The sequence below is a fragment of the Triticum aestivum genome, chromosome 7D (assembly GCF_018294505.1).
Source record: "Triticum aestivum cultivar Chinese Spring chromosome 7D, IWGSC CS RefSeq v2.1, whole genome shotgun sequence".
In the NCBI taxonomy this organism is placed as follows: Eukaryota; Viridiplantae; Streptophyta; class Magnoliopsida; order Poales; family Poaceae; genus Triticum; species Triticum aestivum.
This window is the reverse complement of record NC_057814.1, coordinates 563,061,079-563,088,753: the sequence shown is the minus strand read 5'-3', so window position 1 is coordinate 563,088,753 and position 27,675 is coordinate 563,061,079. Positions and strand designations below refer to the sequence as shown.

Here is a 27,675-nt window from a genome sequence, read left to right as displayed (position 1 = left end):
CACGGAGCTTCGTGGTTTCGCTCTCTAGGCGGAGAGCAGTGCTACTGAGGACGCCGTGAGGAGTTCGCTGATCTTAGCATCCTTAGTGGCAAGGTTGGCGCGCATCTACTCCCATTCATAGCGGTTGACCTCGTGCGACATGGCGACGAAGGAGGAATGGCTACCGTGAAGACAATGCAGGGAAGGGCTCACGGGCTTAGAGGGATCGGGGGCTTGTGCGGCTGCTAGACGGTGAGGATGTAGGAGGAAGAAGAGCGTGGAGGCGCCCTCTGCAATCGATGCCAAGCAATCAACACGCGCAACGGGCGGTTGGGCTCCCCGATGAGAAGTCGAACGCCTGTGAGATGCGTCGAATCATAGAGTGGGGTTTAATTCCACGAGAGCGTAATTGCTCCCGCGCCAGTATGAACCCCGAGGCGAATTAAATATGGATTGGTAACACAAGGGACGTCACGTGTTCAAAATAGTGGCGACGTGAGTCAAAAGATTTGATTTCTTCCCCTAGCAAGATTCTCACGCCACGTGTCAGGATCAGCAAGTACCGAAGTGACTGATCAGCCAGTGGGTGATGCAAGTGGGTTGAGCTTACCCCTTTGCCAGGCATCTAACACATAGGACATAGGGGTGGGCTCCTCATTTGTGCTGAGAAAACACCTACTGCTGATTGGTTGGACCTGACGGGAAAAATGATTGGCATTTGTGGCCCACGCGTTTGCATAGGGACTCGATGTGATAAAGCAGGGGAAACCATTTTTCCTCCTATCAATGAACATGTAAAAAATCTATAGGGGATCAGGCATAGGCTATGTATAGATAGCGAATTAGAGGCATAATACTCGTGTTGGCCCTGTGGGTGTAGTGCGATCTCTCAGTGACTTGGCCCGTTTGGCATAGCCATGTGTAGGGCCATTATACCATCGTCAAAATTGCAGTTAGGCATCCAAGTGGTAGTCCTTCCGAGGGAAAGCACCAAGGACAAGTTGAGGGTGTATGTCCTTCTAGATATCATCTACACTAATCAACCATAGGTATCACGGGGTGAGGTGGATGTCTTCCTATGACCGGGTCACCATTCGACTTGCGGTTCGTCCGGATGATGCTAGGGGCACCTCCAACTTCTTTCATTTGCATACTCCTTCATCCATTATGCTAGTGGGATATCCAATGGAAAATCTGACCTATCTTAGAAAGCAATGCTCAAAATTCAGAAATCTAGAGTACGGCTATTTCAATTTAACCTAGAAACCCACCTCAGGTTTAATGACTCACCTAAAATATTAGCACATGATGCCATAAGTAATATTTACAGTAGTCAATAGATTAAAAATGCATATGGGTAGTCAACATGACAACGATAGGTGAGGTAAGATGCTCTGATGTTAAAGACTAACTAAGTAGGAGGAGCATGTCAGTCAACACATAAGAAATCAACCCCAGTGAAGTTCGCATGCAATGGCGCGCGTGGGAATGAGCATCGAAATTTTCTTGGTTAATCAAGGATGGACATAGGCTGCTACAATTACTTTGCCCATGGAATAGGATACTACATGGACATTGGAAGGCTCGATAGTGCTCAACGCAGTTTGAACTTCAATGGCGAGTTACGTGCTTGTCAATGGTGACTTGCCACAAGTAAGTAGCAGCTAGTGGCGACTGGCTCTCTCATGAGTTGGAACTTCACGGCAGTGACAAGCATGCAAAATGGATCATCACTGGTAACCATCCCAATAGTGATGCACACTCCCCGGGGGCAATGTGCCTTTACTCGCTGTCGTGGTTTGTCCGAGCTAATAATTACTACACGCTGGTAGGTCTATTGGGAAGGTAGACATGTGCTGGCTAAAATTGTTCATAGAAGAACCACAATGGCTCAAGTGATCACAACTTTGACTACAAACTATTTTCGAGCACAGAATGTGGAGGTGGAACAAGGACCGGAAAAGGTTGGAGAGAGAGAGAGAGAGAGAGAGGAGAGGGTGAGGGAGGAAGAGAGAGGGATAAGGGGAGGTAAAGGGAATACTGTAGAAACCGAGCGGAATAAAGTGGCCAAATATTTGAGAAAAGGACGGGAAATAGAGGGCAGAGGGCGGTAAAGAGAGAAGGTCGGAAGTAGTTTGCCGAGTATTTGGAATGTGGCACTTGGAAAAGTACGTAAATCATTTTAGAACTAAATAAAAACTTCTCAGCTGGGTGTTGTTGCGCAGACAATCGGCGGAGGTACATGTCTTGCAGCGATGCCATGCTCCTATAGTGCCCAGCGTGGAGGTTGGTGAAGATCCACTCTGCTTCATGACGGGGATCCGGTCCAATTCCACCCGGCCACGGAGCTTCGTGGTTTCGCTCCCTAGGCGGAGAGCAGTGCTACTGACGACGCCGCGGAGTTCGCTGATCTTAGCATCCTTAGTGGCGAGGTTGGCGCGCATCTACTCCCATTCATAGCGCTTGACCTCGTGCGACATGGTGACGAAGGAGGAATGGCTACCGTGAAGACAATGCAGGGAAGGGCTCACGGGCTTAGAGCAATCGGGGGCTTGTGCGGATGCTGGACGGTGAGAATGTAGGAGGAAGAAGAGCGTGGAGGCGCCCTCTCCAATCGATGCCAAGCAATCAACACGCGCAACGGGCGGTTGGGCTCCCCGATGAGAAGTCGAACGCCTGTGAGATGCGTCGATTTGTAGAGTCGGGCTTAATTCCATGAGAGCGTAATTGCTCCCGCGCCAGTATGAACCCCGAGGCGAATTAAATACGGATTGGTAACACAAGGGACGTCACGTGTTCAAAATAGTGGCGGCAGGAGTCAAAAGATTTGATTTCTGCCCCTAGCAAGATTCTCACACCACGTGTCAGGATCATCAAGTACCGAAGTGACTGATCAGCTAGTGGGTGATGCAAGTGGGTTGAGCCTACCCCTTCGCCAGGCATCTAACACATAGGACATAGGGGTGGGCTCCTTGTTTGTGCTGAGAAAACACCTACTGCTGATTGGTCGGACCTGACGGGAAAAATGATTGGCATTTGTGGCCCACGCGTTTGCATATGGACTCACCGTGATAAAGATGAGAGACACTCATCTGACCACGCACATGGGCTACTGTCGGTACCGCGAACGCTTGGTCCACAAAGTGAACTACACGTGGGCCACTATTAGATCCCTCCTTGGCCAAAGCCATCAAAGACCCCAAGACCCGGGAACGAAACCTCCGACAACAGCCTTGTTTCCTTACTCGTCAAGGCACATCAAATCCCCCGCCTCATGCGTGTCGGGCTGGATCTACCTCGTCAGGACGAGCCCACCATGTTACGGCCTTGAAGGTTGGGCGGTGAGTCACCACCCTACTCACCCCACGGGCGACACCTACGATAGTACATCGCACTTCCAAATTGGATCATCACCACAGGCGGTGGTGATGGAACTGGCTTTCGTTCCTGGAGAGAAGAAGGTCATGACACGTCACCGCGCATTTAATGCACCCACCTACCATGTCGGATCATGGCATTTACTTAGCAACTACACCGTTGAGCTACCCCTTGACCCGGTTACGAATAAACATGGGACTAGAAAACCCCGAACTACGAATGCAAACACTTTTTCAAGGAGATTCCCCAAAATCATGCTAAGAATAGCTAAAGAAAGACCGGGCGAAAGTAGAAAAAGATTGGACTCCTGTTACAACACCAGTAGGAGCACATTGCGCTTTCGGTTCCCGGAAAGGACTTGTAGCTCTGATCCACCCATTAAACACACACAAAAAAGCTGGAGTAGGGTATTACGCACCATGCAGCCTGAACTTGGGTAAATCGCCGTGTCCATTGTGCATGTTTCAGTAATGTTGGTCCGTGCCTTCGTGCACCAACCCTGAACTAGCAAAAGGACATCACTAGTCTATGGTTTCACACGTGTGTTCTGCACATGCGCTCCGATACCCGGGCTCCAGATACTTTGAGCTGGAGACCTGCCCAGAGACAATGGCGTGGGAATGGGGTTGGTTCTATGCTCCGGACGTGGTGTCTAATCACTGTTAGGTTGGAATGCCAAAATTCACCGATGCGCCCTGTTGGCAGAAGCCGTAGTGGGGCTCGGGGATGAAGATCTCCCAGGAGACTGCTACCTTGATTGAGGCAGTTCTTCAGTATCAAGACAAGGGCCTTTGGGCCTCCAGATTATGAAGACCTGGAGGGAGAGAAACGTCCAGCCCGTGGGATGGAGGAAATTCCCCATGTTCGAGTATAGAGGCCAAAGCGATCCTAGTCGCCTCCTCAATCGCGAGGACTCAGAGAATGAAATAGAGCTCCGTATGCACCATGTAACCGGCCTACCTCTCGGAGATATTCTTATGGAAGTTACCATGGAGCCGTACTGTCAGGCTAACCCCCGCCCTGGGGTAATTTACTGTGGCTTGCTATATATTTCTTCATCATTGGAGGCCTCCCGCCTTGTCCTTTCTAACCATTTTTTATTTTTTTTAGACATAAAAGGATTTGATTTCAATTCCGCCACAGCCCCGCTCTTTTGAAGCGGCATGCATCTTGCCGATCATACACGTGTGATGGCCCACAATTTTGGTAGGGCCGCGGCCAGTGCCCGTCTAATCTCCACCTTGACGGGCTCGCGGAAGAGCTCCACGGAGTCATCGGCAGTTCCTTCGTCGACGAGGGCCGCAAGATCGTGTGTTACGACCCTTGAGGGCTCTTCTATTGAAGGAAACGGACACCACAACCCTTGCGAGGACCTATGGGTCGTGGAGGCAAATAAGACGGGGTCCCCAAAGATCTTGCTGGAGCCAGGTGATGCGGAGCCCCGGCTGAGGCTGCCATCCAAACACCGGGTCAATTTATTATTAGGTGGCAGTTTTATTATTGAGAGGATGACAATTTTATTATCGTTGACATCGTATTTTATTATAAAGAGGATTGCAACTTCTAATGTTGATAAGATATTATTTTTTGTTTTTTATTAACATGGTAGTTTTTTGGTTTATCCAGATAAAATATTTTTATCTATAGGATGGCAGTTTCGTAGCGCAGCACGTCACTTTAAAAAAAATAAGAGCATGTCATTTTTATAAAAAAAATTGTATTTTTTATTCATGGCATTTTTTATCGAGGATTGCGGTTTTTTTATCTAGAGGGTAGCATTTTTCATCTAGAGGTTGGCAGTTTTTAAGTTTAGCATGGCCGGAAAAAAATATCACTCAACCTTTTTTTATAGTTATAAGGTGGCTACTTTACACACAAAAAAACACTTTGAACTAGGCCTTTTGGGTCAGGAGGGGTCCCGCTGGGCATTCGTGCTGGCAAAGAGCGAGCGAAACCGGTCACCAGTAGCTGCTCCCCCGATGAACGATTCTTCTTTTTTTGCGGGGTTAAAAGGGATTTCATTACTCAAGGTGGAGGTAGATCTTCCGAACAAAGTTGAGGTACATTATCCGGGCCATAACGAGGCCAAACTATTGTCCTAGCTTCTACACGACCCTGGTTTTTGCCATTTTTCTTTCTCTGAGTTCTATTGAATATTTGGTTTGAATTTGTGAATTAACCCACTTGGACTTAGCACTTGGGAATTCTTTTGGCTTTTCCCCAAGTGACTCTGGCACTATCAAAAAGATCTCTGGGCATCATCCCTCTCAAAATAATGCCATAAAAATATTTTTCTCAATGGCATAATATTCATTTACTTCCTGAAAATATTTTCACTTCTGCTCCATAGCAACCCTCATTTTTCTTGCTCAGAAAAACCTGAATAAATTCCCTAATATTCTTTTGGTCATGCATCACCTTCCCATGTCAAAATATCTCATAGTCATGTGAAGAATTTTGGCTCAAGAAAATATTTTCTCTTCTGGATAGAAAAGGCACTTTGTGAAGGAAGTGCATTTTTTCCTGGTCCATTTGAGCTGAAATTTTTCTAGCACGGTTAACTGCCAACCTAAACCTTAGCCACCAAGTTTCAGCTCTTATCTCTTTGTAGTTTTCTGACAAAATGCTGCAACAGTTTTTGTCCAGAAACTTGCCAGATCCCTCACATCTTGTTTGATCGACGTGGTGATGAACCAACACCTCAAACCGACCTAGCCTTGAAGGGACTTGAGCGCAGACACGGTCTGGCAGCCCTGGCGCACTGAGGTGCACGAGTGCACGCGGTGGTCGCGTGAGTACACGGCGCCTGGCATGCGTTCGGCGCGCTCTGCCCATCGGCCACCTCTCTGCCTCGCCCGTGAGGCCACCCCGCGCCACCCTCGAGTGTCTCCACCTTCCTGCTACCTCGACCTCTTCCTCCCAGCCGCTCTCTGTCACTCCCCGAGGCCGGCAGCTGGCTCGGCGGACGCAGACACGGCGGAGCAGTGCGCACAGTGCCCGCCGTGATCGAGTCGCCCCTCTCTCGTGTCATGTGCTTGGCTCCATGTTGCCGCTGTGTTTCTATGATTTCCCTCGACCTCTCCCATCAAGCATGAGCCCCTCTCGCCGCCTCTCGCTGTTCCAGAAGCATCGCCGGCGGCCGCGAGCTCTGCCTCGCCCTCCCCTATAAATGCAGTCACCCCCAAGTCGTTCTAGCCACCCAACCCACCTCCTCTGGCCACATATTCAGTAGTTTAGCACCGCGGCAAGGCCGAGCAGTCCTCCAGCCGCCGATCGTCACTGGAGTTGGCCGTGGATCCCCTTCTGTCGCCTGGTCGCTCCGGTGTTCTCCGTCATCCTTCAACTCCCTAAGCGTGTTCGTGAGCTTCCCTGGAGCGCGACGGTGCTGCTGGACCGACCAAACCTCGCCGGAAACCCAAACTCTGACGAGCTCCGCCGCCCACCGTGTCTGGAGAAGAACACCGCGACACCATCCGTCCACCTCTAACCACTTTTCGGGTATGTACGTGCTCCTCTCCGTGAGATGCGTCCATCCCCCACCATCGTCGGCCGAGTCGCCGTCTCTGTTTCCCCTCTCTCTTTCTCTCTCTCTCTCTCTCTCTCTCTCTCATGTATGTGCCGCTTGGCCTTGCTACCTTATGTATCATCCAACCTATGTTCCCCGCAATTGATCAATAAAGTAGTCGTATTTCTGTATCAAGTTGTTGTGTGTTGTCAGAAGACATGATCTCTAGGCTAGCAATGCAAGGTAAACCGGTTGCTCTAAGCCGGGGTGCCACAACGCTTGGTATCATAGCCGCGCTGACTGTAGAATGTCCTAGACAGGCAACTCATTAGTCAAGTGATAGTTAGTAGTCTTGAGTGCCGTGAGTGTGCCTTTGCACCTGATTGTTGCATTGCATGCTTTAAGATTATTTTTATTACTAACAGACTAATGGTTGTGAGTGTAGATGGCTCCAGTGTCGTACCCGTACCAGTCTGAGCTAGCACCCTTCACCTCTCTGCACCTTCTTTGAAACGTGGGGCATCGACTCTACCCCGATGGCGACGACCCGGTGTACCAGGTGTACCAGGAGCGATTAGCGGACTCAGTGTACGAGTACCACGCAGAGGTCACCATGCATAACAGTTCTCTGACCGGCACCTACACCCATTCTTCTAGGAGTGGTTTCGCTTCTACCCCCAATCAGGCGGTTCAGTTTGCTACGTTCGAGGCTCTCGTGGACTTGCGCTATAACGAAGTTCGGATGCAGACTCACCCAGGTTTCCACTTCTACCCCTCCATGTTCGATGATGGACGTATTCGCTTCCCTTCCATTGGTCTGGCGTGTGACCATTCATCTAGCCACCTTTCTCTCTACATAACGGTTGGTTACCTTCTGATCTTCAACCTGGCCCAGTAGCTGACTCATATTCGGGCAGCTCTGGCAGCCGCTAGATCTGCTTTCACTCCACCCTCACTCGGTTTTACCCCACTCGTTGCCCAGCTACCATTTCTCCACCTACTCCAGTTACCCCTCAGAGTAACTCGGACGCTTTGACAGTCACTCCTCACGTTCCCCCTGCCGAGTGGGCTTTACTTCTAGCTACTCCTGCCGCTCCTATGCTTCAGTCTCACCCAGCACCTGCCCCTACGGGAGAGCCCTCGAGGCAGCGTCGTCGTGTTTACTTTGCTCTGGAGGTTTCCGTTAACGTTGTTAGTTCAGGATCAGAGTCCGAGACTGAGGAGACTCCAGTAGGATCTGCAGCGCACCAGTGTGGTCACGTTCTTCAGGAGTAGATGAGGTTCTCATGATGCTTGGTTGTATGGGTGTAGTCGTACTTTCGATGATGTTTCCTTTCATGTATGAGTCTATGTATAATTATGTTGGAACTCTTACTCGCCTTGGTGGAATATGGTGGAGGGGGGCACCGCACACGGCTAAGAGATCAAGAGATCAATTGTTGTGTCTAGAGGTGCCCCCTGCCCCCGTATATAAAGGACCAGGGGGGAGGAGGAGGGCGCGCCAGGGAGGAGTCCTACTCCCGCCGGGAGTAGGACTCCCTCTTTTCCTAGTTGGAGTAGGAGGGGGAAAGGAAGGGAAGGAGAGAGGAGGAAGGAAAGGGGGCGCCCCCCTCCTTGTCCAATTCGGACTAGAGGGGGAGGGGGCGCGCGGCCAGCCCTAACCGCCCCTCCTCTTCTCCACTAAGGCCCACCTTGGCCCATTAAACTCCCCGGGGGGTTCCCGTAACCCCCCCGGTACTCCAGTATATGTCCGAAACTCCCCGAAATCATTCCGGTGTCCGAACATAGTTGTCCAATATATCAATCTTTATGTCTCGACCATTAAGAGACTCCCCGTCATGTCCGTGATCACATCCGAGACTCCGAAAAACCTTCGTTACATCAAAACACAAAAACTCATAATACAATCGTCACCGAAGCTTTAAGCGTGCGGACCCTACGGGTTCGAGAACAATGTAGACATGACCGAGACACGTCTCCGGTCAATAACCAATAGCGGAACCTGGATGCTCATATTGGCTCCTACATATTCTACGAAGATCTTTATCGGTCAAACCGCATAACAACATATGTTGTTCCCTTTGTCATCAGTATGTTACTTGCCCGAGATTCGATCGTCGGTATCTCAATACCTAGTTCAATCTCGTTACCGGCAAGTCTCTTTACTCGTTCCGTAATACATCATCTCGCAACTAACTCATTAGTTACAATGCTTGCAAGGCTTATAGTGATGTGCATTACTGAGTGGGCCCAGTGATACCTCTCCGACAATCAGAGTGACAAATCCTAATCTTAAAATACGCCAACCCAACAAGTACCTTTGGAGACACCTGTAGAGCACCTTTATAATCACCCAGTTACGTTGTGACGTTTGGTAGCACACAAAGTGTTCCTCCGGTAAACCGGAGTTGCATAATCTCATAGTCATAGGAACATGTATAAGTCATGAAGAAAGCAATAGCAACATACTAAACGATCAAGTGCTAAGCTAACGGAATGGGTCAAGTCAATCACATCATTCTCCTAATGATGTGATCCCGTTAATCAAATCACAACTCATGTCTATGGCCAGGAAACATAACCATCTTTGATTAATGAGCTAGTCAAGTAGAGGCATACTAGTGACACTCTGTTTGTCTATGTATTCACACATGTATCATGTTTCCGGTTAATACAATTCTAGCATGAATAATAAACATTTATCATGATATAAGGAAATAAGTAATAACTTTATTATTGCCTCTAGGGCATATTTCCTTCAGTCTCCCACTTGCACTAGAGTCAATAATCTAAATTACACAATAATGATTCTAACACCCATGGAGCCTTGCTGCTGATCATGTTTTGCTCGTGGAAGAGGCTTAGTCAACGGGTCTGCAACATTCAGATCCGTATGTATCTTGCAAATCTCTATGTCTCCCACCTGGACTTGGTCCCGGATGGAATTGAAGCGTCTTTTGATGTGCTTGGTCCTCTTGTGAAATCTGGATTCCTTTGCCAAGGCAATTGCACCAATATGGTCACAGAAGATTTTCATTGGACCCGATGCACTAGGTATGACACCTAGATCGGATATGAACTCCTTCATCCAGACTCCTTCATTTGCTGCTTCCGAAGCAGCTATGTACTCCGCTTCACACGTAGATCCCGCCACGACGCTTTGTTTAGAACTGCACCAACTGATAGCTCCACCGTTCAATATAAACACGTATCCGGTTTGCGATTTAGAATCGTCTAGATCAGTGTCAAAGCTTGCATCAACGTAACCATTTACGATGAGCTCTTTGTCACCTCCATAAACGAGAAACATATCCTTAGTCCTTTTCAGGTATTTTAGGATGTTCTTGACCGCTGTCCAGTGATCCACTCCTGGATTACTTTGGTACCTCCCTGCTAAACTTATAGCAAGGCACACATCAGGTCCGGTACACAACATTGCATACATGATAGAGCCTATGGCTGAAGCATAGGGAACATCTTTCATTTTCTCTCTATCTTCTGCAGTGGTCGGGCATTGAGTCTTACTCAACTTCACACCTTGTAACACAGGCAAGAACCCTTCTTTTGCTTGATCCATTTTGAACTTCTTCAAAACTTTGTCAAGGTGTGCTTTGTGAAAGTCCAATTAAGCGTCTTGATCTATCTCTATAGATCTTGATGCCCAATATGTAAGCAGCTTCACCGAGGTCCTTCATTGAAAAACTCTTATTCAAGTATCCTTTTATGCTATCCAAAAATTCTATATCATTTCCAATCAACAATATGTCATCCACATATAAGATTAGAAATGCTACATAGCTCCCACTCACTTTCTTGTAAATAAAGGCTTCTCCAAAAGTCTGTATAAAACCATATGCTTTGATCACACTATCAAAGTGTTTATTCCAACTCCGAGAGGCTTGCACCAGTCCATAAATGGATCGCTGGAGTTTGCACACTTTGTTAGCTCCCTTTGGATCGATAAAACCTTCAGGTTGCCTCATATACAACTCTTCTTCCAGAAATCCATTCAGGAATGCAGTCTTTACATCCATTTGCCAAATTTCATAATCATAAAATGCGGCAATTGCTAACATGATTCGGACGGACTTAAGCATCGCTACGGGTGAGAAGGTCTCATCGTAGTCAATCCCTTGAACTTGTCGAAGACCTTTCGCAACAAGTCGAGCTTTATAGACAGTAACATTACCGTCAGCATCTTTCTTCTTCTTGAAGATCCATTTATTCTCAATTGCTTGCCGATCATCGGGCAAGTCAACCAAAGTCCACACTTTGTTCTCATACATGGATCCCATCTCAGATTTCATGGCCTCAAGCCATTTTGCGGAATCTGGGCTCACCATTGCTTCTTCATAGTTCGTAGGTTCGTCATGGTCTAGTAACATGACCTCCAGAACAGGATTACCTTACCACTCTGGTGCGGATCTCACTCTGATTGACCTATGAGGTTCGGTAGTAACATGATCTGAAGCTTCATGATCATCATCATTAGCTTCCTCACTAATTGGTGTAGGTGTCACAGGAACCGGTTTCTGTGATGAACTACTTTCCAATAAGGGAGCAGGTACAATTACCTCATAAAGTTCTACTTTCCTCCCACTTACTTCTTTCGAGAGAAACTCCTTCTCTAGAAAGGATCCATTTTTAGCAACGAATGTTTTGCCTTCGGATCTGTGATAGAAGGTGTACCCAACAGTTTCCTTTGGGTATCCTATGAAGACACATTTCTCCGATTTGGGTTCGAGCTTATCAGGTTGAAGCTTTTTCACATAAGCATCGCAGCCCCAAACTTTAAGAAACGACAACTTTGGTTTCTTGCCAAACCACAGTTCATAAGGTGTCGTCTCAACGGATTTTGATGGTGCCCTATTTAACGTGAATGCAGCTGTCTCTAGAGCATAACCCCAAAACGATAGCGGTAAATCAGTAAGAGACATCATAGATCGCACCATATCTAGTAAAGTACGATTACGACGTTCGGACACACCATTACGCTGTGGTGTTCCGGGTGGCGTGAGTTGCGAAACTATTCCGCATTGTTTCAAATGTAGACCAAACTCGTAACTCAAATATTCTCCTCCACGATCAGATCGTAGAAACTTTATTTTCTTGTTACGATGATTTTCAACTTCACTCTGAAATTCTTTGAACTTTTCAAATGTTTCAGACTTATGTTTCATTAAGTAGATATACCCATATCTGCTTAAATCATCTGTGAAGGTGAGAAAATAACGATACCCGCCGCGAGCCTCAACATTCATTGGACCACATACATCAGTATGTATGATCTCCAACAAATCAGTTGCTCGCTCCATAGTTCCGGAGAACGGCGTTTTTGTCATCTTGCCTATGAGGCACGATTCGCAAGTACCAAGTGATTCATAATCAAGTGTTTCCAAAAGTCCATCAATATGGAGTTTCTTCATGCGCTTTACACCAATATGACCCAAACGGCAGTGCCACAAATAAGTTGCACTATCATTATCAACTCTGCATCTTTTGGCTTCAACATTATGAATATGTGTATCACTACTTTCGAGATTCAACAAAAATAGACCACTCTTCAAGGGTGCATGACCATAAAAGATATTACTCATATAAATAGAACAACCATTATTCTCAGATTTAAAGGAATAACCGTCTCGCATCAAACAAGATCCAGATATAATGTTCATGCTCAACGCTGGCACCAAATAACAATTATTCAGGTCTAAAACTAATCCCGAAGGTAGATGTAGAGGTAGCGTGCCGACGGCGATCACATCGAATTTGGAACCATTTCCCACGCGCATCGTCACCTCGTCCTTAGCCAGTCTTCGCTTAATCCGTAGTCCCTGTTTCGAGTTGCAAATATTAGCAACAGAACCAGTATCAAATACCCAGGTGCTACTGCGAGCTCTGGTAAGGTACACATCAATAACATGTATATCACATATACCTTTGTTCACCTTGCCATCCTTCTTATCCGCCAAATACTTGGGGCAGTTCCGCTTCCAGTGACCAGTCTGCTTGCAGTAGAAGCACTCAGTCTCAGGCTTAGGTCCAGACTTGGGTTTCTTCTCTTGAGCAGCAACTTGTTTGTTGTTCTTCTTGAAGTTCCCCTTCTTCTTCCCTTTACCCTTTTTCTTGAAACTGGTGGTCTTATTGACCATCAACACTTGATGCTCCTTCTTGATTTCTACCTCCGCAGCCTTTAGCATTGCGAAGAGCTCGGGAATTGTCTTATCCATCCCTTGCATATTATAGTTCATCACGAAGCTCTTGTAGCTTGGTGGCAGTGATTGAAGAATTCTGTCAATGACACTATCATCCGGAAGATTAACTCCCAGTTGAATCAAGTGATTGTTATACCTAGACATTTTGAGTATATGTTCACTGACAGAACTATTCTCCTCCATCTTGCAGATGTAGGACTTATTGGAGACTTCATATCTCTCAGTCCGGGCATTTGCTTGAAATATTAACTTCAACTCCTGGAACATCTCATATGCTCCATGACGTTCAAAACGTCGCTGAAGCCCCGGTTCTAAGCCGTAAAGCATGGCACACTGAACTATCGAGTAGTCATCAGCTTTGCTCTGCCAGACGTTCTTAACGTCGTCAGTTGCATCTGCAGCAGACCTGGCACCCAGCGGTGCTTCTAGGACGTAATTCTTCTGTGCAGCAATGAGAATAATCCTCAAGTTACGGACCCAGTCCGTCTAATTGCTACCATCATCTTTCAACTTTGCTTTCTCAAGGAACGCATTAAAAATTAACGGAACAACAGCACGGGCCATCTATCTACAAACAACATAGACAAGCAAAATACTATCAGGTACTAAGTTCATGATAAATTTAAGTTCAATTAATCATATTATTTAAGAACTCCCACTTAGATAGATATCTCTCTGATCATCTAAGTGATCACGTGATCCAAATCAACTAAACCATGTCCGATCATCACGTGAGATGGAGTAGTTTTCAATGGTGAACATCACTATGTTGATCATATCTACTATATGATTCACGCTCGACCTTTCGGTCTCAGTGTTCCGAGGCCATATCTGCATATGCTAGGCTCGTCAAGTTTAACCCGAGTATTCTGCGCGTGCAAAACTGGCTTGCACCCGTTGTAGATGAACGTAGAGCTTATCACACCCGGTCATCACGTGGTGTCTCAGCACGACGAACTTTGGCAACGGTGCATACTCAGGAGAACACTTTTATCTTGAAATTTAGTGAGAGATCATCTTATAATGCTACCGTCAATCAAAGCAGAATAAGATGCATAAAGGATAAACATCACATGCAATCAATATAAGTGATATGATATGGCCATCATCATCTTGTGCTTGTGATCTCCATCTCCGAAGCACCGTCATGATCACCATCGTCACCGGCGCGACACCTTGATCTCCATCGTAGCATCGTTGTCGTCTCGCCAACTATTGCTTCTACGACTATCGCTACCGCTTAGTGATAAAGTAAAGCATTACAGGGCGATTGCATTGCATACAATAAAGCGACAACCATATGGCTCCTGCCAGTTGCCGATAACTCGGTTACAAAACATGATCATCTCATACAATAAAATATAGCATCATGTCTTGACCATATCACATCACAACATGCCCTGCAAAAACAAGTTAGACTTCCTCTACTTTGTTGTTGCAAGTTTTAAGTGGCTGCTACGGGCTGAGCAAGAACCGTTCTTACCTACGCATCAAAACCACAACGATAGTTCGTCAAGTTGGTGCTGTTTTAACCTTCTAGGGCGTAGCCACACTCGGTTCAACTAAAGTTGGAGAAACTGGCACCCGCCAGCCACCTGTGTGCACAGCACGTCGGTAGAACCAGTCTCGCGTAAGCGTACGCGTAATGTCGGTCCAGGCCGCTTCATCCAACAATACCGCCGAACCAAAGTATGACATGCTGGTAAGCAGTATGACTTGTATCGCTCATAACTCACTTGTGTTCTACTCGTGCATATAACATCTACGCATAAAACCTGGCTCTGATACCACTGTTGGGGAACGCAGTAATTTCAAAAAAATTCCTACGCACACACAGGATCATGGTGATGCATAGCAACAAGAGGGGAGAGTGTTGTCCATGTACCCTCGTAGACGGTAAGCGGAAGCGTTATGACAACGCGGTTGATGTAGTCGTACGTCTTCACGATCCGACCGATCCAAGTACCGAACGTACGACACCTCCAAGTTCAGCACACGTTCAGCTCGATGACGTCCCGCGAACTCCGATCCAGCAGAGCTTCACGGGAGAGTTCCGTCAGCACGACGACATGATGACGGTGATGATGATGCTACCGACGCAGGGCTTCGCCTAAGCACCGCTATGATATGATCGAGGTGGAATATGGTGGAGGGGGCACCGCACACCGCTAAGAGATCAAGAGATCAATTGTTGTGTCTAGAGGTGCCCCCTGCCCCCGTATATAAAGGACCAGGGGAGGAGGCGGCCGGCCAGGGGAGGTCGCGCCAGGGAGGATTCCTACTCCCACCGGGAGTAGGACTCCCTCTTTTCCTAGTTGGAGTAGGAGGGGGAAAGGAAGGGAAGGAGAGAGGGGGAAGGAAAGGGGGCGCCCCCCCCCCTCCTTGTCCAATTCGGACTAGAGGGGGAGGGGGCGCGCCGCCAGCCCTAGCCGCCCCTCCTCTTCTCCAATAAGGCCCATCTTGGCCCATTAAACTCCCCGGGGGGTTCCGGTAACCCCCCGGTACTCCGGTATATGTCCGAAACTCCCCGAAACAATTCCGGTGTCCGAACATAGTCGTCCAATATATCGATCTTTACGTCTCGACCATTTCGAGACTCCTCGTCATGTCCGTGATCACATCCGGGACTCCGAACAACCTTCGATACATCAAAACACAAAAACTCATAATACAATCGTCACCGAAACTTTAAGCGTGCGGACCCTACGGGTTCGAGAACAATGTAGACATGACCGAGACACGTCTCCGGTCAATAACCAATAGCGGAACCTGGATGCTCATATTGGCTCCTACATATTCTACGAAGATCTTTATCGGTCAAACCGCATAACAACATACGTTGTTCCCTTTGTCATCGGTATGTTACTTGCCCGAGATTCGATCGTCGGTATCTCAATACCTAGTTCAATCTCGTTACCGGCAAGTCTCTTTACTCGTTCCGTAATACATCATCTCGCAACTAACTCATTAGTTACAATGCTTGCAAGGCTTATAGTGATGTGCATTACCGAGTGGGCCCAGAGATACCTCTCCGACAATCGGAGTGACAAATCCTAATCTCGAAATACGCCAACCCAACAAGTACCTTCGGAGACACCTGTAGAGCACCTTTATAATCACCCAGTTACGTTGTGACGTTTGGTAGCACACAAAGTGTTCCTCCGGTAAACGGGAGTTGCATAATCTCATAGTCATAGGAACATGTATAAGTCATGAAGAAAGCAATAGCAACATACTAAACGATCAAGTGCTAAGCTAACGGAATGGGTCAAGTCAATCACATCATTCTCCTAATGATGTGATCCCGTTAATCAAATGACAACTCATGTCTATGGCCAGGAAACATAACCATCTTTGATTAACGAGCTAGTCAAGTAGAGGCATACTAGTGACACTATTTGTCTATGTATTCACACATGTATCATGTTTCCGGTTAATACAATTCTAGCATGAATAATAAACATTTATCATGATATAAGGAAATAAATAATAACTTTATTATTGCCTCTAGGGCATATTTCCTTCAACAACATGGGATCCTTCCCCGCTCAGAAGCTCATCCAAGGGCAAGTGCATCATCTCTCCGCCGAAGAAGTCCAACAAAACCCTGAAGTGGTCATTGGTATGTTTCCTGTGAATAACATACCTGCAACAAATTTATTTGACTTTGGGCTTGCAATTCTTTTATTTCGTGGAGTTTTGTTGCCCAAAACAAGCTTTCTTACTCTTATCTTGAGAAATTCATGGTGATACAATCCCCGGGATATATGCTCAAAACAAATGTGGTATGCCGTGGCTTGGAGATAAACATCCATGGAGTTATTTTCCCCGCCACCTTGGTATCGATTGAATCAGCAAAGTTGGATGTTATACTGGAATGGACTGGCTGACAAGACATCAAGTATGTATCAATTTTGCAACCAGAGAAGTCACATTAATAAATCCAACAGGACAAGCAGCGCAGTTTGTGGCTCACAGAACCATGCCTAAAAGGGATATGATTTTCATAGTTGTGACCTCAGGCATGGATTAATCACAGTGGTCAGCGAGTTTCCAGATGTATTCCCCAAAGAACTGCCAGGAATGCCACTAGATCATGAGCTCGAGTTTTCCATTGATCTCGTACCCGGGACAACACCTATATACAAGAAATATTACCGAATGCCTTCATCCGAGCTAGTTGAGTTGAAGAAGCAACTGGATGAGATGCTCAAGAAAGGGTATATCCACCCTAGTTCTTCACCATGGGATCACCAGCTATATTTGAGGACAAGAAGGATGGTACGTAGTCTTCGAATGTGTGTGGACTACCGTCAGCTGAATGATGTCACCATGAAGAACAAGTACCTGCTCCCCAGGATTGATGATTTGTTTGATCAACTGAATGGAGCCCAAATATTCTACAAGATTGATCTAAGGACTGGGTACCATCAGCTCAAAATCAAGAAAGAAGATATCCCAAAGACCGCATTCACCACTCTCTATGAGTTGTATGAGTATATTGTCACATCTTTTGGTCCGACAAATGCCCATGCATTCTTCATGCACATGATGAACAGGGTGTTCATGGACTTCTTGGACAAGTTTCTGGTGGTCTTTATCGACGATATTCTCATATATTCCATGGGAGAAGAAGCGCACAAACAACATCTCCAAGTAGTATTGAAAAGGCACCGAGATCATCAGTTATATGCAAAATTCAGCAAGTGCGAGTTTTGGCCTAAGCAAGTAGGATTCTTAGGGCATATCCTATCAACTGAAGGAATAGCAGTGGACCCAAGTAAAGTCAAGGATGTGCTAAAATGGCCAGCACCCACGACCGTGACCGAGATTCGGAGTTTTCTGGGGCTTGCTGGTTATTATCGCCGATTCATTGTAGGCTTTTCCAATATTGCAAAACCAATGACAGAGCTGCTCAAGAAGGATCAGAAGTTCGTATGGTCTGAGGATAGCGAGAAGAGCTTTAATGAATTGAAGACTCGATTAACCTCAGCACCCATGTTGATATTTCCTGATATTTATCGAAGTTTTGACGTGTATTGCAACGCATCCAGAAGAGGTATAGGGTGCGTACTCATGCAAGACGGCAAGGTCGTGGGCTATGCATCCAGACAACTATGACCTAATGAAGGAAAATATCCTACTCATGACTTGGAGTTAGCGGCAGTTGTGCATGCCTTAAAAATTTGGAGGCATTATCTGATCGGCAAGCGGTGCCAATATTCACCGATCACAAAAGCCTCAAGTACATATTCACTCAACCAGACTTGAATCTTCGGCAGATATGATGGATTGAGTTGGTCAAAGATTATGACATCGGTATCAACTACCATCCGGGTAAAGTAATGTGGTTGCCGATGCTCTCAGCCGCAAACCAGCCACATTAAACGCATTGATGGAATCCTTGCCTCCAGAGCTACAAGAGATGGCCCAGCTCAACCTGACCATTGTTGAGGCCGACTGCACCGCTATGCTAAAAGTCACCCCCACTCTAGAAGAAGAGGTTCACAAGGCCCAAGCAGAGGACCCATTATTGCAACGACATGTCGCTCGCGTGCAAGCCGACAAGACTCAAGATTTCTTGGTAGATGATCAAGGTACTTTGAGATTTCAGGGACGAATTTGTATTCCAGACACCGGACTTCTGAGGCAAAAGATATTAAAGGAGGCACATGAATCGTCATACTCAATCCATCCCGGTGGTACCAAAATGTATGATGACCTCAGGCAGATATTTTGGTGGTATGGAATGAAGAAGGGCATTGCATATTTTGTCACCTGGTGCGACATATGCAACAAAGTAAAGGCGGAACATCAGAAACCCGCCGGGCTACTTCAACCCTTACCCGTCCCGCAATGGAAATGGGATGATGTCTGCATGGATTTCATCACGGGACTCCCCAAAACTTCTCGAGGAAACAATACCGTATGGGTCGTGGTGGACATGCTGACCAAAGTAGCCCATTTCATTCCAATCAAGACCACATACCGAGCAGATCAACTTGCTCAACTCTATGTGTACAGAATCGTCAGTTTACATGGAGTTCCAAGAACCATCACCTCCGACCGAGGGTCTCTTTTCACCTCGGCATTCTGGTCACGTCTTCATCAAGCTTTGGGGACTGCTCTAAAGTACAGTTCGGCTTATCATCCTTAGACAGACGGTCAGACTGAACGAATAAAACAGATACTCGAAGACATGCTCCGAGCATGTGCACTCGCTCAAGGACCTAAATGGGAAGATAGCTTGCCATATGCGGAGTTTTCATACAACAGCAGCTATCAGACGAGTCTCAAGATGCATCTCTGAACCCTGTAGGTTGTTGATTGAAGTTACAGCACACCATCTGGTGGCACTACAACAGTGACCTTACTAGATCTTTTGCTATGTTTGTCACTGCATTTTATTACATATTACTGAAATATGATTCAGTAACCATGCATAGTTAGATAACATCAGTTCAGAATGGCCTGTTTATACAGAAGTGAAGTTTCAGCACTGACCTTGCAACACAGCAAACTACATACATCATGTCCGTCTATAGATGTTCATGCCTAATAACATGGGTATTGAACTAGCTGAGAGCTGGTAACTAGAACACTTGAGGGGCTCGAGGCAACATCGAAGTAGCAATCAAAGCACTCAAATGTCTGCACTATTTTGTACCGAAGCAGAAGTGAGAAGGAACCCACAGAATATAGATATATGTCTATCTGTCAGACATTGTGCCTATTGTCGCCGTCGTTGATGCAGAGGTTGACACGATGGCACGGAGTGTGTTGAGGATGGCCAGACCTTGGTTCGGTTCTTCAATCCATTCTTCTCAACCTCCTAGCCTGTGTTTGCATGTATGCGCTCTCGTGCCAAATCTACCACCGAAGCGCATGGAGAGCACCTTGCAGGGCAAGCTCTGTTCATATGTCATCTGAAACAAGCAAACCTTAAACTCTCAAAGACAAGCTTATAATTAAATTGAAAATTATGTATTTAGCATTGGATCAAACTTACTCTGAAGAGCCATTCGATGTGTAAGGGAATTCTGCTGGGTACTTCTATTCTTGCGATATCTCAAAAACGAACGTGATTTAACTTCAAATTTCTTGTCCAGCGATGAAACAACTCTGACCACAGGTCCATCTGCTCCGGAAACCTGATAAGCCAGCAAAAAGGAAATCTCACTTAGAGATTAGAGACTGAGAAAAAAAATAGATTGGTGAATATAATGGTGGCATATTCAAATACAATACTACAAAATTTCCCAGAAGTATACTTGAGGCAGTGCTGATAAGTCATAACGCATAACCTAGCACCCAGACTTAAGAAATATTGTGTGAGGGGCTGAGGGCATGTCTGCTATGTTAGCTTGGATATAAAGGCAGTCATTTTATCAGATTAACAAAAACAAATTAGACAATCAAGCATCAGTAGAACATATTACCAAGGGAAAAGGGTGACTGACACAACAGTCTCTCCAGTCGTAAGCTATATTAGTACTCGTAGGCTATATTAGTAATTCTACAAGATAATGCTAAGCTCAGTCTGGTTGCTATGCATACTTATGTTTCTCACTCCATCAGCAAAGGCCGGCATTAGCACAACGCAGAAAAGTATTCCCTTGTACGTCTTTTGAAGTTTCTCTGCTGTACCAATTCTTTCTTTCCTTATGATGCAAACTGGGATCAGGTTCTGCAGTTCTGCTATCAAAAGAGATAACAGAACAACAACAAAAATAGCATCCTGGTATAAACGAAAAAAAGGCCCGGTGAATAGGTTTTCGCAGACCGCTGCCGCATAGAACACTAGCAGGAAAAAGTAGAACAACAATAACAACGGTAACCGCACCACAAATGGTGCTACATTTTTTAACCAAGATAATATGATTAGACTTGCTATGTGCCTAAGTCTCTTAACTTGGCCATGGAGATATCGAGGTTAACCTCCTGTATTATGTTTTCTAGTTATCTACTATTCTTAAATAGTTGATCCCACTAAGTCTAATTCTCTCAATATGTGGTCTTCCACCTCAAAGTGTGCCATGCCAGAATCCACTAACACTATTTTGCAACCCATGCAAACCACATGCATACTCTTTGTTTACACATAGTGCAAGTATGAAACATTTCTACATTAAAAAGTAGTAGCTCTTGATTTGCATAGCACGGGGAAATCACCCAGTATACTAAGTACGAAGTACACATTCTATGGCTGCTGAGCAGCTTGTTCCACACCTACCGATAACGTCAAATCGTCAATACTACAAAACCTACCGATCCGCTGTCCACCTACAGGCATAAGACACATCTAGTTTCAAATGGAGAAGCAAGGTATGTTTTCTTCGAACACAACAAGTATTTGTGGCAAGTATGCAGATGCTGACAAACAAAAGAGCATATCGTGTTGACTAAGTATAAATTTGTCATATTCTAAAATATTCACTTGAGTTTTCAACCTAAAGTAAGTTCAGAAAACGATCCAGAATAGATTGATATCAAATACAACAATGTGGGGCCGTTCTGCCTTTTTCTAGGGACATTTTTCTGTCCTCTTGAACTGATGGCTGTCAGCTGTGACATATTGTTAGTAGCGTTGAGCTCTGCAGAAATCCACTGCTTGTTTTTCTTGTATGTTAACTATTGTTGCTACTTGTGAGGCTTTTTGCAGGGTCACGTTTTATATCTGTGTTCCTTACATCGACTATTGTTGGACCGAACTATGTTACCCGGGTACAGTCAAAGTGTAGAGTAAGTTCAGAACTGGCTTTCAGGTATGTAGGACACTGAAGGTTGTGGTGTTGGTTTTCTAATCCATAGCAAGAAAGTTTTGTAGCTTTTAGATGATTCAGAGTGTCCTGTCTGATTTGACTTGGATTCCTGCCAAACTTTCTCTATGCCTACCACTTGCAAGCTGCCTAGTATTAACGTGTAACATTCAGTGGCACGACAAAACTTAAAACAAGAAAATGCTGCTCAACTGAAGCTCTGTTACAGGCAACTGTGGTAGTATCTAGCTGCATCAAAAGAGAGGCGAGGAGAACCGTTTCTTCTACCATAGCTATATACCGTTCTGATGTTGGATATGGTTCTATATTAGTATGATGTGCTAAGCATCCACGGGTGGTAAGTGTACCGGTTTCTAATGTGTCCATTAGACGTCGATGAATGTACACCCAAGCAAAACAATACAACGGTTTCTAATGACATTCTTTGAGATATTTTGGTCATTTGCGCCGTCCGGCATCGCTTTCGCGGAGGCGCAGATCTATTAAATGTCGACAAGGACATACAAATGTTCTTAATCCTTAACGGGTTCGGTGCATACTGACCACAAACTGTAGTTAGATTTATTCTTAGATCTCTGGATCTAGATTACATCTGTAAATTTTATTCACTGCATAGCAATGCTAGACAAAATAATAACATCAGATTGATATGTTTTTACGTGGGGTTGAGACATTGTTATTTCAAACCAATCAAGTGGCACGCAAGTCTATGCAACTTCTCAAGTGCCATTAGATAAAGAATCAATGCTTACGTGATGATCAATTTATAGAAAGAAGTTTCCTGGCCTACGTAGAAATAAACCATGAATGAGTAGCACTATATTTGCCAAGCCATTGAAAAAAAAGTGGAATAACTCTGTGCACCTAATATTGTACATGACCTCTTCATGGCATCAAATCCATCACCTTTATTACAGAAATTTTCAAGTTCAACTACCCCGTACGTATTTATAAGCCTCCCTTCCCCACCCTGATGTCTGTTTGAGATATCAATTCCCTAGCATTGGAATAACTAGCGATGATAGATTTTTTGTTCTCCTCTTTCACTTTTTTGCTCGCCGGCTCAATAGCCTAGCCCCTGGGTGGGATTGAGATGCATCAGGAGAGAGGTAGTAACACAAAGGATGGCAATTTGCTCGGTATCTCAAAAGCTGTGTACGCCGGGAGTTGGAATTGGCGGCGCCGATGCTGCGAGCCAGCGTGGTTTGATGCCGAGACGCAGCAGACAGGGCTCCCGATCCACCTCCTCCGTTGTTGACACAAATGAGTCTTGGATGACCAGTACATTCCAGCGATACGCATGTACTAAGTTAACTTTAGCCGATTGCTTCTGGCTTACCGCACGTACTAAAGTTAATTTCAGCCGATTCCTTCCAGCCAGTCGAGCGGAGACCCAGACGTATACGACGAGATGCACTAGTACAGCTAGCAACCTGATGGATTCCGCCGTCTGCACAGCGTAAAACTAGCAAATCCCTGGATCAATTCTGTAGGAAAACACTCACGGTATCGGGAAGCAAAGGTGAGCTGGGGTCGGAGATAGGCTAACGGTGCTGCTCACGATCTAGCAAGAGAGAGAATTTGTGTTGATGGTAGTGTGGTTTGGGACAGTCCTCCCCCAGAATTTATTCTTCAGATTATTTCCTCGGAGATAAATAAAGATCTTAGTTTCCCTCAAAAAATACGTTTAGAACTAACCTAATCCTATACTACTCAGTGATTGTATGAATCCAAGCCAGACAAGTCAGTCATGGTTAATTCCAACATCCCTCCCCGGCCACCTCCGGCACCGGCCGATCTCTTCCACATGTCTCCACGGCAATGAGTAGCACTCTCTTGAACTCTGTGGTGGTGGAAGAAGAAGCAACTGTTAAACATTCTAACCTGGCATGTGTAGTCACGCACATCTGTATCTCTCTTATTCCCTCTCTTGTATTCCAAGTATATCTCTAGATTAGATAGAGTTGGTTAGATGTTTTTCTCTCTGTTTAAACTTCTATCTTTTCTTCTGTTTCTCTGATACGGTTCTGTAAACACCTACGAGAGTGTTTCTCTGAGTAAAATCAATATAAGACCATGTGGGTTCTCCTCGGAGGGATGAGAGTTGAGACGCTTCATTATCGTTTACATGGTATACAAAGCCCCTCTCTTCCATCACATATAGCAAACCTCCTCCCATGGCGTCATCCTCCTCCGCAACCACCTTTAGCCTCAACTCCCAAGTATCCGAAAAACTTACGAGAACCAACTACATCCTATGGCTCTTAACAGATGGATCTACTGGACACGGCTGGTCTGACCCCCCCTCCCCTCGCGTCGCCCCTGCTAGGGCGACTCGGGGGCCCCAAACCCTAGCTCCGCCGCCTCCCCTTTCTTCTCCCCTCCTCCTCGCCGCCGCCTGAGGCCGCCGCCGGGCAAGCCCGGGGTGTCGCCGAGGAAGGCGGCGGCGGGGCCCTGGCGCCCCTGCCTCTGCTGCGGGGGGCCGTGTTCCCTAGGGCGGCGGCCCTGGTCGGAGAGGCGTCACCGGCCCGGCGGCAGGCGGTGGCGCGGGCGTGGGCCGGCGATCCTGGCCGTGTGGATGGCGGGTGCCCCGGTGGACGGGAGCCCTGGTGGCTCGCGGTGGCGCCAGATCTGGCCGCCCCTGCCCCCCTGTTTCGAGAGCTCCGCCCCGGCCAGATCTGCCCGGCTTCTTTGCGGGCCGCCGGATCTTGCGTCGTGGGGGTGGTGGGGCGAGGATTCGCAGACCGGGAGAAATTCCAGGCCGGCCTCGTCGGTCTTGGCGGCGGCGACGCTCGTGGCGCCGTTCCCCTCCCTGGAGGCGCCGTTCAGGTCAGATCCGTCGCCCCCCATCCCTCTAGTCTCCCGGGTGAAAACCTCAACTCTGTTGGGCGGCGGCGGCGCCCTCGGCGTCGCGTCCTTCCTGAAGGCGCCGTTTTTGGGAGCTAGGTGGGCAGTGGGCTCCTCGGCGATGTGGTGGGTGTGCAGCGGCGGCAGTAGCTGGTCTTCTTTGTCGGCGGCGAGTTCGTCAGCGGCTCAACGCCTACAGGGACACTATGCTACTGCTCCTCCGTCCGTTCCGTTCCGGCAGCTCTTCCTCATCCGTGTCCAGTCCGTGGGTGTTGGGTGGTGCTCTGCTCCTTGAGATCATTTCGTGGCTAGTCGGGTGAGCTAGGCTCCTTTCCAAATGCAGCCTGCCGGTGTCTTTCCTCCCAGGTTCTAGGGTGAACTGCTACACTGTCAACGGTTCGGCGCCTTCGAGCCAGGCGAGGAGACAGGGGTCTTCTTTGACAGTGGAGCTGGGAGGACATGGCAATCCGGGGCCGCTGGTGATTTGGCGACGGCGTGCCCTTCCTCGCCGTCCGTAATGCTGCTCCTGTGCTGACATTCTCCTTCTCCCTGGTGATTTGTATGCGATTGAGGACCTACACATACCCGAGCTGCGTGTCTCCTTGTTCGATACTTTAGCTGGGTGTGTGTGAGGCTTGTGTGCTGTTGTCCAGCGCCTCTGTATCTTGTCGGTTTTTTTTTCGCTTTCTTGTGTTGGTTTTGAGTTTGTAATCCTGGCCGGTTGATGGCTTTGTTAATTCAAAGCCGGGCTCTTTTGGAGCCTTCGTTCTAAAAAAAACAGATGGATCTTCAATAAAGTAGTGTAAGACAACTAATCTATAAGAGGATAATAGATCAAAGTGGATTGCATATAGCAATACATAAATAAATTCAGAGTATATATTATGGAGCAAAATCGAGTTGAAAGAAATCATCACGGATGAAGAGACATTACCACAAACAACTTGCCTGCAGACTTGGAAACTGCTAGCTGCAATCCTAGGTAGAACGACTTGGTCACGGCCAGTGGTGTCGGCCAGGGCCAAATAGGTAGTCCGTACAGCCGAAGGCCTCGACGCGTCCAGTGGCAGGCCTCCGTGGTGCCTCCGGCCACGGGGATCTGCGGCGGGTGGTGGGCAGCGGGTGGTGGCCGACGCGTCCAGCGGCGGTGGTCGAGGACGAACCTGCAGGGACACCAGCAGGGGACTTCGGCGCGTCAACCAGCACGTCTCTAGGGGCGGTGCTGGTGAGCACGGGCAGCAACGCCGGTCGTGGATCCCGGCCGGCAGCTGCCAAGCTCCCTATCGGTGATAGGACAATTTGGTTTTCTAATTTTTTTTTTCTCAACCACGAAACTGTCTAAATGAAAGACTGCGTTACATAGGAGGCATTCTACCCAAAAAAAAAGCCTTCTAAGCCATCTCAAGGCGGACAGCAAACCATCCGCACCGAAACCATCTAACGGGAGTCTGTATTGGTCCACGAGTCGGTCTAGACGCGTTTTCTGCTGCAAACCGGAGACAAAAGAGGGAAGGTTTGCGGGAGTGCGAACACCAGACACGTAGGACTCTAATATTCCCGGCCCACCCAAAACCCTTCTCAGACCCCGCGTCTCCATTCTTTCCATTTTCTCTTCTTCCTTCTTTCTCTTTTGCCTTCCCCGCCGCTCCACCACCCCGGCTGCCATGCCACACACCAGCTGGAAATCTATGTCTCCGTCACCTCTAGCGCTCCATCCTCCTTCTCCTTCATTGTCGTTCGCCGCCAGCTACCGTCCGTTGCTATACTCACCATGGCTGACACCTGTTCGATGAATTGCCGGAGCTAAAAAAGTTTTCCTTCTTCGTATGGCGGAGTGATACGTCTCCATCGTATCTACTTTTCCAAACACTTTTGCACTTCTTTTGGACTCTAACTTGTATGGTTTGAATGGAACTGACCCGGAGTGACGCTGTTTCAGCAGAATTGCCATGGTGTTATTTTTGTGCAGAAATAAAAGTTCTCGGAATGACTTGAAACTTCACACCGAATATTTTGGAATTAATAAAAAATACTGGCGAAAGAATCAAGGCCAGGGGGCCCACACCCTGTCCACGAGGGTGGGGGCGCGCCTACCCCCCTGGGCGCGCCCCCTGCCTCGTGGGCCCCCTGGTGCTCCACCGACCTCAACTCTAACTCTATATATTCATGTTCGGGGACAAAAAAATCAGAGAGAAGGATTCATCGTGTTTTACGATACGGAGCCGCCGCCAAGCCCTAATCTCTCTCGGGAGGGCTGATCTGGAGTCCGTTCGGGGCTCCGGAGAGGGGAATCTGTCGCCGTCGTCATCATCAACCTTCCTTCATCACCAATTTCATGATGCTCACCGCCGTGCGTGAGTAATTCCATCATAGGCTTGCTGGACGGTGATGGGTTGGATGAGATTTACCATGTAATCTAGTTAGTTTTGTTAGGGTTTGATCCCTCGTATCCACTATGTTCTGAGATTGATGTTGCTATGACTTTGCTATGCTTAATGCTTGTCACTAGGGCCCAAGTGCCATGATTTCAGATCTGAACCTATTATGTTTTCATGAATATATGTGAGTTCTTGATCCTATCTTGCAAGTCTATAGTCACCTATTATGTGTTATGATCCGGCAATCCCGGAGTGACAATAATCGGGACCACTCCCGGTGATGACCGTAGTTTGAGGAGTTCATGTATTCACTAAGTGTTCATGCTTTGGTCCGGTACTATTAAAAGGAGGCCTTAATATCCCTTAGTTTCCAATAGGACCCCACTGCCACGGGAGGGTAGGACAAAAGATGTCATGCAAGTTCTTTTTCATAAGCACGTATGACTATATTCGGAATACATGCCTACATTACATTGATGAATTGGAGCTAGTTCTGTGTCACCCTATGTTATAACTATTGCATGAGAAATCGGATCCGACATAATTCTCCATCACCGATCCAATGCCTACGAGCTTTTCACATATTGCTCTTT

The 27,675-nt window shown here is 46.9% G+C and overlaps 1 long non-coding RNA gene across 1 annotated transcript; it reads right to left on the bottom strand.

Moving 5' to 3' along the window:
- Positions 1–19,501: 19,501 nt before the first annotated feature.
- On the bottom strand, positions 19,502–26,016 carry LOC123168655 (uncharacterized). Its single transcript, XR_006484465.1, has 3 exons — positions 25,639–26,016; positions 20,087–20,228; positions 19,502–20,003 (listed from the first exon to the last, which is right to left on the bottom strand). It is a non-coding gene; the product is annotated as an uncharacterized lncRNA (long non-coding RNA).
- Between the last annotated feature and the right edge of the window lie 1,659 nt (positions 26,017–27,675).